This window comes from Arachis ipaensis, chromosome B01 (genome assembly GCF_000816755.2).
Source record: "Arachis ipaensis cultivar K30076 chromosome B01, Araip1.1, whole genome shotgun sequence".
Taxonomy (NCBI): Eukaryota; Viridiplantae; Streptophyta; class Magnoliopsida; order Fabales; family Fabaceae; genus Arachis; species Arachis ipaensis.
Window position 1 is genome coordinate 119332802 of NC_029785.2, and position 18147 is coordinate 119350948.

Genomic DNA, 18147 nt, shown 5'->3' on the forward strand with positions numbered 1-18147 from the left:
GAACATCCCTCTACTGTCATAATTGTCCCCAAGTGAAAGAATCGATCCTCCATGCTCTGCGAGACTGTCCTAGCGCATCTAGGATCTGGGCCAAAATAGTACACCCAAATGCTATTGCTATCTTTTTCACAATGCCTCTGGAGTTATGGATACAGACAAACTTTAGCAATGACATGGGCAAAAGCTCTGAGCACAATTGGATGGACTAATTTGTGCTAACCTGCTACAGGCTTTGGAAGTAGTGAAATGAAGAGGTTTACAATCTAAGTTTCCTCCGCCCAGTGAATCCCATTTCAATCATAAGGGAGAAAACGAAGGAGTATAAGAGAGCACATCAGAAAGGCAAACTTCTATCTATTGAAACATCTCAAAGTAGAAAAAACTTACATTGGATCCCACCCAAAAGAGGGTGGGTTAAATTGAATACAGAAGGCACATCATAAGGAAGAACAATGAAGGCTGGGTGCGGAGGTCTTCTTCAAACCCATAATAGAGAGTGGAATGGGGGGTTTTTGGGCGAATTTGAGAAGATGCCAACCAGTGCAAGCTGAGTTATGGGGTGTCCTCCATGGACTTCACATGGTGGCAGACCTGGGAATGAGAAGAGTGGAGGTGGAAGTAGATGCAAAGGAGGCCTATGAGGTTTTGAAGGAGTATGATGAATCCATATTTGACGATATATTTTGGTTTGATTTGAGTAGATTTCATCACATAAACCCACATTTATTCATCTAAATAGCATACTTTTGTGTTCTCCCCCTAAATTGAGCCTAATTGTGAAAACATGCTATTTTGTGCTTAATTTAATAACCTTTATCCAAATTTTATGCCATTCGATGCCATGACATGTTTGTTGAGTGATTTTAGATCCTAGAGGCAAGTTTAGCAAGGAAAAAGTGGAAGGAAACATGTAGAAAGGGAAAAAGCATGAATAAAACAAAGGAGAAGCACACATTGGAGTGTGCGTGCGCACAACAACCTGTGCGTACGCACAAAAGTCACAAAATCATGTGTGCGTAAGCATGACAACCTGTGCGTATACACAAGAAGAAAATCAGCATGTGTGCGTACGCACATGCCTATGCGTTCGCACACGTCCCAGCGCGTGACTCATTTATTGCAAATCGCTGGGGGCGATTTTTGGGCCTCCAGGGCCCAATTTTAGGACTTTCTGAAGCTGATTGAGTGCTATATGAAGGAAGGCCTCACCCCATGTGAAGGGGGGAGGGGGAGGAGAAATTAGAGTTAGATTAGTATTATGTAGGTTGTTCTCTAGAGAGAAAAGCTCCCCCTCTCTTTAGAATTAGGATTCTTTAGTTCAATTTCTTGTAATTTCTACTTTTAATTCTTGTTTCTATTTACTTTTCCTTGTCATTTATTGTTATTACTTCTTTGTTCTTCCTCATTTCTCTTGTTATTTCCTTTATTTTGTCATTTTTATGTTTTATGACACTCTTGTTATTTTAATTTACAATTAATACACTTTATGTTTCATGCTCATTTATTGCTTTCTTTAGTTGTCATTGTTATTTTCTTGCTTTGGTATCTTTAGAATTTATTTTAATGCATTTTAATATTATTTTATTTTCATGCATACCAAGTGTTTGATAAAATACTTGGCTTAGTTTTTACTTAGTTGTTCCCCACTATTGGCTTGAAATTGATAACTTTGGTGATCCTTGAGTTATTGATGTCCATTCTTGCTTGATACATTAGAGTAGTTAGTTGATTTGGTCTCCCTTGACTCTATGTGACCCCCTTAGTGTTGACATAGGACTTAGGAATTAAAATTAACTATGCCTATTTGACTTATCTTCGATGTAAGGTTGACTAAGTAGGATTAACTCTTGATAATCATCATGTGTTTGTGGTCAATGGTTAAGATAGGTAACTTTAGCTCTCAATTGCTTGCCAAGAGGTTTCTTGCATTCGAAGTTTCCTTTCCTTGCATTTAATTACTTTGACTTTTCTTGCTTTGATTTTTAATTCCTTGCATATTTATTTAATTGCTTTGATGTTTAATTTCTTTCATGTTTAGTTTTCACACTCTTGGTTGAGAAATTGGGTGTTTGGGTAGAATTGAGTTGTGGATGTCCATTCCGCATTGTGTGAGAATGGTTAATTGGTTTGGTTTCCATTGACACTAGTCTTTCACTAAGTAATTAGTGAATTGACTAGGACTTATGAATTGAGATCAATTACGCCTTTTGACTAATCCTCAAGGAGGATTGACTGATTTGGATTGCTTCTGCACAATTGCCATATTTGTGGTCCATAACTAGGATAGAAAACCTAGATTACCCACTTCTTGGCAAGAGTTATCATTTACATTCCTTGCATGCTCATTTACTTTCTTGCCATTTACATTTTTTACTCCCTCGCTTTCATTTCCCAATTCCCCATGCTCTCTCTCATAGCCAATGATTATACACTTAATTGCAACTCCTAGGGAGAACGACCCGGGAGCTAAATATTCTCGGTTATTTTGTATTGGATTTAATATTTGGTCTTGAGAATTCATCGTCGTTTGAACTGTGCTACCAACGAATTGATTCTTGTTTTGATTGATTCTGAACCGACACAAAAAAATTATCTTTATCAAATTTGGCGCCGTTGCCGGGGAGTTGCAATGGTGTAAAGTTAGTGGCTATTGTATATATGTTAATATGTAAATAGCTTGCTTTTTGGTTGTCTTTTGTTTTTGTCAATAGTTAGGATTGGGATCCCGGAGGACATTGGACATTCTAACATTAGTGTGGAGGTCAAGCACAACTCACCATAGCAAAGGCTCTCCCAATTGTCTAACTTAAAGACATTAAATAAAAGTGTTTGGTAACATTGTTCTAACTCTTCTCTTTTTGTATATATTTTGGCTTAATTGCATGTTTTCTTGTTTTGGTTAGCTTAGGATTAGTTTAATTTTGAGTTTAGATAGGTTAATTTTGGTTTAGATCATGAATTTATGGATTCTTGCATGTTTTGGTGTTGAGTTTTGATTGAGCTAAGGCTTGATGCCTTAGATTTTAAAGAAATTTTTTTTGGGGAAAAACAGGGCATGTGCGTGCGCACACCCTTGTGCGCACGCACACAACAACGAAAATTCACCTTCTGTGCGGACGCACCCAGCTGTGCCTATGCACACAAGCCTTTATGCCCTCTGTTCGCAGCGCCAGCACACCTTGTGCGCGCGCATTCTCCTGTTTTCTGCGACCTGTGCGTGCGCACGTACCTGTACGTACGCATACATGCCCTTTTTCGCACTCTTTGTGCGAGCGCACAAGCTTGTGCGCCCGCACGCCAACTTACCTCCCTTCTGGTGGGAGCGTTGGCACAGCCTGTGCGCATGAACCCCTGCCCCTTTAAGCTTCTGTGCACGCACACTAACTTGTGTGCGCACACACACATGATCCAACACATAAAAAAAAACTACCTATGCGTGCGCATAGCTTTGTGCGCACGCACAACCCTGGGAACCCCCTCTGCTCGCAGCACACGCACCTCTTGTGCGTGGGAACACCCCCCCTCTTTTTCCCTTCTCTACGCCCGCACACGCCTTTGTGCGTGCGCACAGGTCCTTATGTTCATTCTGTTCGCAGCACCCGCACCCTGCTGTGCGCGCGCATAACTCGCCTTTTCCACTTAGTGTGCGTACGCACACATGCCTGTGCGTACGCACGCCCCTATTTTCACCCACTTTACTTCTTTTCCTCTCTTCTCTCTACTTCTTCTCTTCTTTTCTCTTCCACCCCTCTCTTCTCTTGCTTTTGCCCTCTTCTCTACTTGTTCTACTTTGTTCTGTTTGCTTCTCAATTTTGCTTTATTAATTATATTGAGTTTTTGTTTAGTTATTTGTTAATTAAATAAATTGCAAGTGTTTCTTGATGATTGTTGGGTTGCTTCATGCTTGAATTTTGATCTAATAAATATGTGCAATGAGCATTGAGTTTTTGTTTGATTGCCTAGATGAATTGTGAGTTTGATTCATATGTTGTAGCCACCATATGCATTAGACTTTATCCTTGTGTGGCATTTTGAATTGTGCACTTTTACTTTAGTGAATTGAGTTGAGCTACTTAGTCATCATGGTTCTTAAGTGAATATAATCACATAACAAGGTATTTGTTCCTTGTTAATTCTTTGCATTTTTTTTGAGTTGACTTGACTTGATTCTTATCAAGACTTGTCACTTTTTGTAACAAGCACCTTATACATGTGATTATTTCCTTAGTCCTAAGGGTGAATAAGTAGTCTCTTTTCATCATTGAATTCGTTGTTGTTGATTGTGTCATTTTCTATTCACCATGCGCTTTCACTTGCACGATTTCAATAACCAATGTCTTATATACTCAATTCACTTTAGTTGTGGTTACCTAGGTTGTTTGTGCCTTAAGTTTTGCTTATTTATTACTTACAACCCAGGACTACTTGATTGAGGAACATGCTATTTCTTTTGATTGTGTGGTATCTGTTTTTAATTGACCAATGGTTTGTGTTCTAAACCGTGCGCATTTAGAATACGCATATTGCCCTTTCTCATACCACACTTCTATGACTTCTTCCTCAATTCTTGTTTTATATAGCAACCCCGAGCCCCTGGAGTCCACTAGCTGAAGGTGGAGCCTCACAATCCTTCACCCCCAGATTATGTACATGCACGGAGGAGCGTGCATTATTTAAGTGTGGGGGAGGATTGCCAACTTCAAGGGGGTAAAATTTCTTTTCTTAGACACTTTGCAATACTCCTTTTGTCCTTTTTCTTCAATTTTTGCAATTTTTGTTCTTGTTCGCATTTTGTTTGGTTTGTTTGTATATATCTCTTTAATGTTTATAGTTATATGATAGTACATACTTGCATGTTGCATGTTAGATGAATAAGTTTGGTAAAACAACAAGAATTTTCATGAAATCTCTTTTAAGGCGTGCCATTGATTAGATTTGAATATTTGTTTTTGAGCTTGCTTGAAGTATTTTTAAGGAACATAGAAAAGAGCTTGAACAAATTACCTAGTGAGATTTGAGCTTTAATTGTGTGGTTGCACATTTTCAACCACAAATTTTGTTCTTGTGTGATATACTCCTTTTATGATTGTGATCTTTGATTTGCTTTAATCTTTATGTCCTATATTTGTTATTTTGAATGCATTTAGTATGATTGATGCCATCTTTGATTAAACTCACTAACCCATATGGCCAACCCTTATATCTACCTTTGTAAACTACTCTTGAGCCTTTTAATTCCCCTTTGTTCTAATATTAAGCACATCTTTTTCCCTAAGTGAAAAACCATTAATGTCCATTAATTGTATCTTTGATTAGCTTGGGGTTGAGTGTATGTGTTATTCAGGTGTGGGGGGAAATTTGTGGGAATCATTGGTAGTTAGTTTGCTTTGGGTGTTCATATTGAAAATTTGGAAAAAAAATGGGTAATTACTCATGCATTTATCATTTAAAATATATGCATCTTCTTTGTGATAATAAAAAAAGAAAATAAAATAAAAGAAGAAAAAAAAGAAAAGAAAATAAAAATAAAAATAAAGGATGCATATGTGGTTGAATTGGAAAGAGAATGCATGAGTGAGTGTGAAAAAGAGGATAAATGGGTAGTTAGGTTGTTTTGTTATGTATATAGGAGGATATAGGATTAGGTGGGATACTTGAGCTAATCAAAGATCTAATCTGTTAGCCCACTTAACCATATTAATCCTATCCTTACCCTAGCCCCATTACAACCCACAAAAGTCCTCATGATATTTGCATTCATTCATCAAATATTAGTTGATTGTTAGATGACTTGCAAATCTTTGAGAAACATGATTAAATGAGGATTGAGTGATTAAACTGTAACACCCTAACTACCAAAGTTAACACTTCCGGCTGCGCGACTCTGATAGCTCGGACATTACGACGACTTTTATACTATTTAATACTAAAATATGAGCCTGTTTAAAACTTTATACCGCAAAACCGCTCCCACAAATACTTTTGCTATACAACGTACATCCATACATACCATACAACTTACAGAAACTCATAAAGAGTACATCCATATATATACATACATATATGCAAATATTATTACAAGCATTAACCAATACAATTCCTATCCCTCTTACAGAATATATCAAATAATGGCGAGGGTTCAATAAACCATAACTAAAACAAGACAGAGCATCTCAACAACAACTAAATAAACTCTTCGTGACTTCTGCGCCCATATCCTGAAAGGGGAAAAATGTAGGGGGGGTGAGAACATCATCATCGAAAGGGTTCTCAGTAGAGGGTTTTTTGGAATTACTGTAATAGGATACATGAAGATAAACCGTACCAGTGATTAATAACCGTCTCATGCCTCTTTTCAAAAATAACGGTTTATAATAAAAGTAAAGTCGGAAATCTTTTCTGAAAGAGGAACCATTCAATTCTCAAAAAAACTCAAAAGTCTTTCAAAACGGTTTATCTATGCTGAAACAAAATAGCCTTTCATATTTTATAACAAACCAGAAACACAAAATCGAAATCAACCATCGGTTCATCTCATTCCAACCACAGCCCTAGGCCCAAACAATCCAGCCATCAACCAATCACCACAGTCCAACAGAGTCCCAGTAGCAAACACAAATAGGAAGATGCAAGCACAAACAAACAGTTATTCCAAGTAGAACAATTAGCAATTAATCACATAGGCAAACCAAGTATAATATGCACATCCAAACAATGTCACATAGATGCATATGATGCATGCCTGTCCCTAGTGGCTGATGATATCATCTGTCGGTTATATAGCCAACCCGACACGTCCTGGTAGCTAACCATGGACAGAAACACCCATCGCGGAGTAAGTAGGTTTGAGCTACAACCCCATTGCTACTACCCGCTCAACGCAGAGCCAGTGGGATAACCACTACTGCGGCTACTACCCAGGCGGGTGTTTAAAAGCTCAACCTGGAGCGAGTGGAATCACCACTACTACCGCTACTACCCAGGCGTCACAGTCTCTGACCTGAAGCAAGTGGGACGAACCACAACCATTGCTACTACCCAGGTATCTCAAGCATATATTCATTCAGTCCCAGCCATGGATCAACATCCATCTCAGCCATCCGGCTTAAATTCATAATTCATAGTCAGCCATATGGCCCATAACTCATTCGGCAATCAGCCATGAATCAATATCATACACAGCCATTCCGGCTCACGGTTCAATCCAGAACCAGCCAATATTCATAAATCATACACAGCCATTCCGGCTCACAATAAAACATCACTTCCACCGTTCAACATCATTAAATTCATAAAATCGGCACTTAAGCCATAAATCATTTTTCTCAATTCATTTCACTTTGAAATCGAGTTTCAACTCTTTTCAGCCTTGGCTTTAAAGATCTCATTTCTCAAATCATCTCAGGCTCATAAGCCACTTTTACTCAAGGTAAATTCCCCTTTGAAAACAATGCCACTCTCGGCATCCTCTTTCCAAACTTCCATAACCATGGCAAGTTAAAGATTTATTTTGAAACATTCAAAATCTTCCATTCAACAATGGGATTTTATAACAAAAGTTCCTTGGCAGAGTCCCAAGTCTTTAGGGGAGAATAACATAACTCATTTCGCCAAATTCATTTAAAATCATTAAAACCTTGACTTTCCGATTTGAGCAGTAAAATAGGATCTAAGCCAAACCGAGTCACGTAATCATTTACTTCTTTCAAAGCCGTTTCCTTTACTTAGGCAAAAACCAACTTCAACCCCCCATGATAAATTCTAGAATGTTTCAACTGTTCAAAATTGTTTTAGTCTTGCAAGAATTCAGAATTCAAAGAGTACTTAAAACCTTTCTCAAAACATTTCAAAATGAAACTTGTCAATAGACATTCAGGTCCTTTCAAAATTATTAAAACTTCTTTAATTGAAACCCCCAAGTCAAATTCAAAGGCATAAACCCTTTTCACATTCAAACAGCTTTAAAACACAAGTTTCATCTAAATAACTTTCTCCTGAAAGAGATACAATGCCTTTCTTAAGAAGCAAGACTAAATCACAATTTCCTATTTACTAACTCATTTCGAAAGCATGAATCATCCTTTTCTTGATAATTCAAATAAAATAGTAGAAGTCTTTAACTCATCATTTGCCCGACAATATTTCAATAAAGACTCGGATTTTATAGAAATTTCGACAGCACCTCCCCTAAAACTTGGACTTTGCCACCCAGTTCGGGTCCCAACTAAACCGTTTCTCATTCCTTTTTAACAGCCCAAAACCAGAAATCAATTCAAAAGCAAGCTAAATGCCTCAGTGGCATATCTCAAGGAAACCATTTCAAAATCAACTCAATATCAACCGATTTAACTCGTTCCCAAAGTTTAAAAGAATCAGTTCAGCAATAAATCATTTATCAAAACCAAATCAATTAAAGCAACCCAGGCTGAATTTCAAGAGTATTCTATCTTTCACATCATCAAAATAATTGACTCACTTTGAACCAATCCTCAACGGATTAAACTCATATTTCAAATCTTTAAAGAATCAACTTCCAAACATTACATTTCACAAAGCCGCACAACAATTCAGCCAAACAAACATTCATAAGCTTTCGAGACAATCAAATAATACATAAGGCCGATATAATCACCAAATACACATTTTCCCACATCAGTATCCATATGTAATAATTCCAATACATAAAGTATAGTTTTGGAAAGCGCCCCTACCTCAAAAGGCAATTCCATAACCCAAACGCCTCATAAGTTCTTTTCGCCTCAACTCCAAATCACCGGCAGTCAAAACCTCGGCTCCAAGCCACTTTCGCAACAGTCTCAACAACTCTAATCGCAACATACAACAACCGAAACTCAATCTCATAGCAATTAATGCCACAAACCTCAGCGTATGATAACAGAACGGTAACTAAAGGGCTTTCAAATCAAAACGCTTACCGAACTAAAGAAAGAGCGGCTGAACCGAAACAGCAATGGTCTCTGAACCGGTTCGGCGGCAGCTCGGCAGCCACCTCAAGCGACAGCCGTGACCTGAATAACATGCAGTGACAATGAGGTTCCCCGAAACTCAACGGAAAGGAGAACCAACATAAAACCCTTACCGACAAAGTTTTCCGGTGGCGGCAGTGGCATTTTTCCGGTGGTCAGGCACGGCGGCGCGATTCCCTCCTTTGCTGACAGCGACACTCGCGGTGACAACCTCCCCGTTTTCTCTCTCCCACACGGGTTCCTCTTCCCATCAACCCTAACAACGACAGCGGCACTAGAATGGCGATCCCGGCATCCACCGAAACAAAGTAGAATCAGATCGGCAGTTCTAACTAACCTCGGCAACCTTCTAGTGGTAACACCGAAGGCATATGCGGTGGGAAAACGGAGGCAGCAGCGATGGCCTCTCGGCAGTAGTGACCGACGACTGGGTGGCGCGAGCAGCACCGAAGGCATCTGCGGTGGGAAAACGGAAGCAGCAACGATGGCCGTTCGGCGGCAGTGACCGACGACTACGTGGCGCGACACTTTCCCCCCATCGCGGTCCTCTCTCTCGTCTCAGATCTGCTCTGCGACGGCGCAGAGACGGCGGCGCGACTGGAACTGGGTGCGGCTCCACCAACCTCGCGTCTTCTCCCTCAGCGGCGTCCATGGCTCGCGCCTCCAACGTGACAGGCAGATCGATTAGGAGGCCCGGCGGCGCTAGCTTTCCCCTGGCGATGACAAGGACGCGTGGACTGCTGCAGCGGCGCGACGCGGTGAGGGCGATGGCGGCGCGGTGAACTTTCTCTCGATTTCCACCCTTGGATTTGCGACGGCGTTCCTTTCTCTCCCTCTGTTAGAAACGGCGGCGACGGTGGCAGTGGCACCCACCGCGCCGCCTCCCTCTTCTCCCCTCTTCCCTAATTCTGTCTTTCCTTTACTTTGCTTTTGTTCGTTTCTTTCTTTTCAGGGAAATGGGAAAGGAGACCGTGTGCTACTATTTTGGATAGCAAGGATTTTGGCTGCTGCTGCTGGGTGTGGGGGGAGAAGGAAACCGGGTCGGGTAACGGGTCGTTGGGTTAGGATTTCATTTTCAAAAAATTAGGGTTAGGGGCATTATGATAATTTCGCATAAAATTGGGAATAATATAGTAATTGAAACTCAATTAAATCCAACCCTAATTATATATAGAAAATACTATTTGTTCATCACTTTCGCAAATTATTTTCAATAAAATGCCCAAATCTAAAAATTAGAAATAATATAATTAATTTCTCTATTTTTCCAAAATAGCAGTATTAATATTTAAAAAATATTAATTATTTAATCCAAATAATATAAAACCCTATTATTTCATAACTGCCAAAATTATAATCTAAATATAGAAAATAATCCAATAATCATTAAAGTGGATAATAATCATAACTTATCTCAAATTCAATAAATCAAAACTTGCCTTAATTATCTTTAATAAAAAAATTTCTGAAATTAAGGCTATAAATAACTATATGATTTGAGACTTGATCATAATAAGACTTTTCAAAAGTTCTGGGTCTTACATAAACCCTACACACTGAGCGATTAGAGCGTAAACACATCCGGTGATGGTTTCAATTGCTCAATTCTATGTTCCCAATCCTTATCTTGTATCTTCTTGCAAGTTGCTTGTTAGTTTTTGAAAATTTCAAATCAAATCTTTGGACATTGATCACATTGCATCATTTCCTTGTCTTGGCCCTAAGTATATTTTGGATTGATTGAGATTTTGTTGCTTGTTTTTACCAAACTCAATAGGAACCATAGTATAGATATAGATAGATAGCATTTAGTATAGTTGCATACATGTAGGTAGTTGCATTTAATAAATTGCTTGCCCGCCTTATTCTTCTCCTTTGATTGTGATTAGCATGAGGACATGTTATTGTTTAAGTGTGGGAGAATTGATGAATCCGTATTTGACGATATATTTTGGTTTGATTTGAGTGGATTTTATCACATAAACCCACATTTATTCATCCAAATAGCATACTTTTGTCTTCTCTCCCTAAATTGAGCCTAATTGTGAAAACATGCTATTTTGTGCTTAATTTAATAATCTTTGTCCCACTTTCATGCCAATCGATACCATGACATGTTTGTTGAGTGATTTTAGGTCCTAGAGGCAAGTTTGGCAAGGAAAAAGTGGAAGGAAGCATGTACAAAGGGAAAAAGCATGAAGAAAACAAAGGAGAAGCACACATTGGAGTGTGCGTGCGCACAACAACCTATGCGTACGCACAAAAGCCACAAAACCATGTGTGCGTACGCACGACAACCTGTGCGTGCGCACAAGAATAAAATCGGCATGTGTGGGTACGCACACACCTGTGTGTCCGCACACGTCCCAGTGTGTGACTCATTTATTGCAAATCGCTGGGGGCGATTTTTGGGCCTCCAGGGCCCAATTTTGGGACTTTCTAAAGCTGATTGAGTGCTATATGAAGGAAGGCCTCACTCCATGTGAAGGGGGGAGGGAGAAATTAGGGTTAGATTAGTATTATGTAGGTTGTTCTCTAGAGAGAGAAGCTCCCCCTCTCTTTAGAATTAGGGTTCTTTAGTTCAATTTCTTGTAATTTCTACTTTTAATTCTTGTTTCTATTTACTTTTCCTTGTCATTTATTGTTATTGCTTCTTTGTTCTTCCTCATTTCTCTTGTTATTTCCTTTATTTTGTCATTTTTATGTTTTATGACACTCTTGTTATTTTAATTTACAATTAATGCACTTTATGTTTCATGCTCATTTATTGCTTTCTTTAGTTGTCATTGTTATTTTCTTGATTTGGTATCTTTAGAATTTATTTTAATGTAATTTAATATTATTTTATTTTCATGCACACCAAGTGTTTGATAAAATGCTTGGCTTAGTTTTTACTTAGTTTTTCCCCACTCTTGGCTTGAAATTGATGACTTTGGTGATCCTTGAGTTATTGATGTCCATTCTTTCTTGATACATTAGTGTAGTTAGTTGATTTGGTCTCCCTTGACTCTATGTGACCCCCTTAGTGTTGACATAGGACTTAGGGATTGAAATTAACTATGCCTATTTGACTTATCTTCGATGTAAGGTTGACTAAGTAGGATTAACTCTTGATAATCATCATGTGTTTGTGGTCAATGGCTAGGATAGGTAACCTTAGCTCTCAATTGCTTGCCAAGAGGTTTCTTGCATTCGAAGTTTCCTTTCCTTGCATTTAATTACTTTGACTTTTCTTGCTTTGACTTTTAATTTCTTGCATGTTTATTTAATTGCTTTAATGTTTAATTTCTTGCATGTTTAGTTTTCACACTTTTGGTTGAGAAATTGGGTGTTTGGGTAGAATTGAGTTGTGGGTGTCCATTTCGCATTGTGTGAGAATGGTTAATTGGTTTGGTTTCCATTGACGCTAGTCTTTCACTAAGTAACTAGTGAGTTGACTAGGACTTATGGATTGAGATCAATTACGCCTTTTGACTAATCCTCAAGGAGGATTGACTGATTTGGATTACTTCCACACAATTGCCATATTTGTGGTCCATAACTAGGATAGGAAACCTAGATTACCCATTTCTTGCCAAGAGTTGCCATTTACATTCCTTGCATGCTCATTTACTTTCTTGCCATTTATATTTCTTGCTCTCTTGCTTTCATTTCCCAATTCCCCATGCTCTCTCTCATAGCCAATGATTATACACTTAATTGCAACTCCTAGGGAGAACGACCCGGGAGCTAAATACTCTCGGTTATTTTGTATTGGATTTAATATGTAGTCTTGAGAATTCATTGTCGGTTTGGACTGTGCTACCAACGAATTGATTCTTGTTTTGATTGATTCTGAACAGACACAAAAAAATTCTCTTTATCAGAGTACAAGACAGGAAAATTATGCCACAATAAAGTGCTCAGGGAGATTTACGAAATCCTTCGTAAACCTTGGAAAATTGCTTTTACACATATTGGAAGAGAAGCCAATTAGTGTGCACACTGGCTAGCGCACAACAGCATCACGTTCAGGGAGACTTTTTACTTTTTGGATGCTCCCCCATTAGATTTAGTAAAGTTAATGGGAGATGATGTAGAAGGAGTTCTTTTGCCCTAAGAACCTTTAGTTTTGTAGTTTATTTTTTGTGGGCCTGGTGCCCCTTTTCCTTACCCAAAAAAAAAAGAAGAAGAAACAGTTACCAAAGAAGGACATAAAAAACAGAAGTCTTTTGTACAAACAGTAAAAAATCGCCCAAGAGATGAAAGTATGGAGGATGATCAACTATTAGAAGAGGAAGAAGCCGAAAAGAATATTGAAGGTATGTTCAATGATAATAGCCCAGAAATCAGAGTGGAAGTACTAGAAGGGGTCTATACAATATTATTATAAATGAAGACACTAAAAAAAACTATAGAAGTTTTGGTAGAACACAATCATAGTGAAACTACTAGGGAGGAAAACCATATATGTGGCTATGAAGAGAAGACTAAAAACAATGTAGAGTAATAAAGGAAGCATTGAGATAATAGATTTGGGGCAAGGATACTACCTAGTGAAGTTCTTTTCAAATGAAGACTTTGATTATGTTCTCTTGGAGGGTCCTTGAAAGTTATATGACCATTATCTCACTGTGAGGATGTGGGAACCCAACTTTGACCCACAAACAGCAACTATAGACAAGATTACAACCTGGATTAGGCTATCTGGGCTGCCCAGAGAGTTGTACGACAGGAGTATTTTGAGAAAGATTGGAAACCTCGTTGGAAGAACTGTTAAAATGGATAACATACAACACATCTGGACTTTGTAGGGGAAAGTTCGCAAGGCTGTGTGTGGAAGTGGATCTCACAAAACCACTTATAGGGAGGTATTTTATTAAAAGAATCCCTGGTGATGCAATCTCTTTTTTGTTTATGAAATTAACGTTTTGTGATTTTTTTTTTGTAACATTCATTTCTTCGGGGAAGGTATGTCATAGTTATTGACGTTAAATATTGTTATTGGTGCAGATATAGGTCGTGTTGTGGTTGAGTCCATCGTAGACATTACTTTTATGTATGTGGAGGACATGGAGCTCATGTTGATGCATGCATGCTTGTTTATTCTTCCAAATCGGTTCTCTTATATTTGTTCATCAAGAGATAAACTCAACCGATGACCGTGTGATGTTTGGTTTCATGGTTGTGCTTTCCCATAATGGCAGAGGTTTAGATCTTGTGGCTTACGGTTGTCATACGAGGAGAGCTTCGCTCGTTAAAAAGTGGCATTCGCCATGCCTGAGAAGATTCTGTCGGCTACGGGTTATACCATCCATGATTACAACTATCACATTCTTGGACATGTCAAAGAGCAATTGACTCAGAGCAGGGAGAAGAAAGTTGGTTTATTGAACGAACACATTCATAGGGTAGATGTTGAAAATGAGGAACTAAGGAGTGAAGTGAAAATTTTTGGTTTAGGAAGAGCAATTGACTCATAGCAGGGAGAAGGAAGTTGGTTTATTAAATGAATGCATTCATAGGGTAGATGTTGAAAACGAGGAACTAAGGGGTCAAGTGAAAATTTTTGGATGAATAGGAAGTTCAAGATTCATTATGAAAGTTTGTTGGTGAAGGTACATGAATTTTGTATTTTTCTTTTTGATATATATTTTAATATTGGAAGAGGTGGCTCCCTAGTGTTTTGTTTGGGGTTAGGATGGAGGGGAGTAATGGGAAGTTAAGGGTTAAAACTTAAAAGTGGTTAGTGCATTGGCCTTTGGTTTATGGTTTTGGACAAAAAATAGTAACATTGTGTAGCTTGTTTATTCCTTTTGTTTAGCCCTCATTATGTTTGCATGTAATCACTTATTGCAGGGATAACGAATTGTCTTTTCGATGGTAATAGTTTTATAAAATTGAATAGAGTGTGCAATTAATACAAATCAACTGATAATAATATAGTTTAGGATGAGTTATTTCATTGTTAAGCTCAAGGCATAGAGACATTATTTTGTAAAATTACTTATTGATAAAGATTTTATTGGCATTGAATATTAAAATAAGTTTTTTTAATTTATTAAATTTTTGTCCAGTTATCCTAAAAATTGGAGGAATTTAGTTTCTTATATAACTTATGTCATTTTGATTAGGTTTAAAAAGAAATATAATTCATTTGTGTGAAGGGTTTGGGTTACCTAATTGAGTTAGTGTTATGAATTTTAATTTTGTTTCAGGTTCAGAGTTCTGTACTTTACATAAGTTAAAATGAAACACATTGTTATACTAATTATTCTTTAAACTAATGATATTTTTGTCAACAAGACTTTTGTAAACGGAGACAATAATTGGTAATGTTGTTATTAATAAGTTAGTATAAGTTTTCTTAGATTCAGATTTTAACTTGAACTAATTTAGTTACATTGATAAATATGTTTGTTGATGGTAAAACAAAATACTCGATGTTAATATTCGAAACCACTTTTTAGATTTTTTTTTTGTTATCCTAATTAGAAGAATTTTCATATAATGTTTGATTAATGGAGAAATAATTTATTGAACATTAATGATAAAGGTATTTTGTAATGGCTTTTGTAAATTATATACAATGTGCTATTGCAAAATTTATTTTAATGAAGGAAAAAAACAAATTGACATGGCACTAATTTTAAATAATCAATTTATTAGTAAGATTGAGTTTTCTTAACCTTATTTTTTGCATTAAATTAAATTAAGGCCATTAATTTAGGCTCTTGTTAATTGTAGGCTCAAGAATTTGATTATAGATTTATTATTGGTGAGTGTATTTACAGTTTGGTGGACGTGTCAGATCCAAGTTCTAACACACAGGGGATATGTTGCATGCAGCACATGGGGGGCGTGGAAGACACGTGGCACATTCTTCTTGCTTGGGTCTGCAGCACATGGGGGGCATGCTGAGTCAGCACGCAGGGGGCGTGTTGATACGTGGTGAAGTCTAGTTGGTTGGAGCAGAAGCACATGGGAGGCGTGCTTAGTCAGCACGCACGGGGCATGTTGACACGTGCCTCACTCTGATTGGCTGATGAAGCAACACATGGAGGGCGTGCTAAGTGCTCCCTTCTATATAAGGTAAAGCTCGGTACCATTTTCATTATGAAGAAGAGTGTTCTTTGAGTGTGTTGGTAGTGTAATGGAGGGTACCGCAAACTTGATAGTATATCGCAATAGTGAGATTATACAGAATACTCATGAGGGAGTGAGGTTTGTGTGTCAAAATCTATTTTTGTTTGTGGTTCCATGCACCATGATGTATGTTGAGGAGAGTGAGCAGTATTCTATACTGGAATTCGGTTGTAGTTTTTGGTGGTCTAATACAGTTTGATATCATGTCGATCATTGACGAAGTGAGTATGCAGAATATGTTCCAAATTTACCGGCAGACTTAAATGTGACAGCCACAGATTGAGCTGTATGTTGAGTTTAAAAACGTAGAGGCAGATGTGATTCAAAATGATTTATATATAGAAGATGATAGAGTTGCAGTATACGAAGGACTGAATAGTGACAGCAAAGAGGACTTCAAAGCCACTTATGAAGCCGGTGACGAAGACGAGGATGGTGATGTGGGAGTTGAGGCAGGAGCAGAAAATGTAGTGATTCATCTCTCAGTTAGTCAACCGATGAATGTTCCATCTTTTATGCATAACTTGGATCTTGACGCCATGCATGCACCGAAATTTTCGGAATATTCAAACATAGGCACATGATGAGTGAATAATACATTTTTGTTAATTTATATTTTGGATTGAATAATGAATGATGATTTCTGCTTTTTGTAGGCATTGCTGATCCAGAGGACGGAGAGTTCAGGATTGAAATGGAATATAGTTCTAGAAAGTCGGTCGTCGTAGCAATTAGAAGTTACACTATCTTTAGAAGAGTTGACTACAATGTGTATGAGTCTGAGCCACAGACGTTCTATACAAAATGCAAGACATATGGGTATGGGTGCGATTGGCTTATCTGAGCCAGCTTGATACGGAAAAAAAGGTTATTAGGAGATACGCAGATACAACGGTAAGCACACGTGCACAATGGGAACGATTTCACAGGATCATTCCAAGTTGGACTCGGATACAGTTCCTGAGGCTATAACGCCATTGGTCGAGACTGACCCGTCCATCAAGGTGAAATCTATAATAACGGAAGTTCAGTCAAGGTTCAACTATACCATCAGTTACCGAAAGGTTTGTTGGCAAAGCAGAAGTCCATAACCAAAGTTTTTGGAGGTTGGGAAGATTCTTACCAAACTTTTTCATGGTGGCTCTCGGTTATGGTTTAGAAGATGGCTGGTTCAATTGTCCAAATTGAAACACGACCACTGTACAACGGGAGTGAGGAGGCGGACAGTGTCAGAAATACTTCATCACGTATTTTGGAGTTTCAATCCATGCATTAGGGCGTTCAGGCATTGCAAGCCTCTAGTTCAAGTTGACGGCACACACCTATACAAAAAATACAAAGGTACACTTCTGGTTGTTGTTGCACAAGATGGGAACCAGAACATTGTGCCTATCGCTTTTGCCTTGGTGGAGGGGGAGATAGCTGATGCGTGGCACTTCTTTCTTAGGAATTTGCAAATGCATATTGTTAGAAGAGACGGTGTGGGTATGATTTCAGACCGACATGAGAGTGCTGGCTGTGCCGATTGTGCTTACTGTGCCCACTGTGCCCATCATGCTGACTGCGACGTCTGTGATGACTGCCCTTGCCGGACTGAACGTGGTGGCTGGACTCACTATGGTGACTGTGATGGCTACCATGACTGTAGTACATAATAAGAAAATGGCTCAAAATATTATAAACAAATATTTATATTTACATTTCTTTTTGAAAATAAATAAACATACATGATTTTTTTTTCAAAATTAAATAAAATTTTTAATAATATTTATTTATCAAAAATATTTACTTTTGCAATGTTTAATAATAACATATTTTATAAATATTCACATATTATAATATTTATTTATTAAAATTTTGAAAATAAATATTCGCATATTTATTTTTAAAAAATAAAAATATTTATTTATTTATTGGTATTTTTATATCAAAAATTATAAAATATATATTCCATTATAGTATTTTTATAACAGAAAATTAATTCCATTATAACAAAAAAATTATATATTCACGTTTATATAAAATAAAATATAAT

The 18147-nt window shown here is 37.7% G+C and overlaps 2 long non-coding RNA genes across 2 annotated transcripts in view; one reads left to right on the forward strand and one right to left on the reverse strand.

The window, feature by feature from the left end:
* On the reverse strand, positions 6166-9006 carry LOC110272216. Its single transcript, XR_002363225.1, has 3 exons — positions 8937-9006; positions 8712-8825; positions 6166-6218 (listed from the first exon to the last, which is right to left on the reverse strand). It is a non-coding gene; the product is annotated as an uncharacterized LOC110272216 (long non-coding RNA).
* Positions 9460-18147, forward strand: part of LOC110272219 — a 9114-nt gene continuing 426 nt past the window's right edge. The window contains exons 1-2 of the long non-coding RNA XR_002363231.1: positions 9460-9897; positions 10632-10637. This is a non-coding gene — a long non-coding RNA (uncharacterized LOC110272219). The remainder of the gene's footprint in view (positions 9898-10631; positions 10638-18147) is intronic.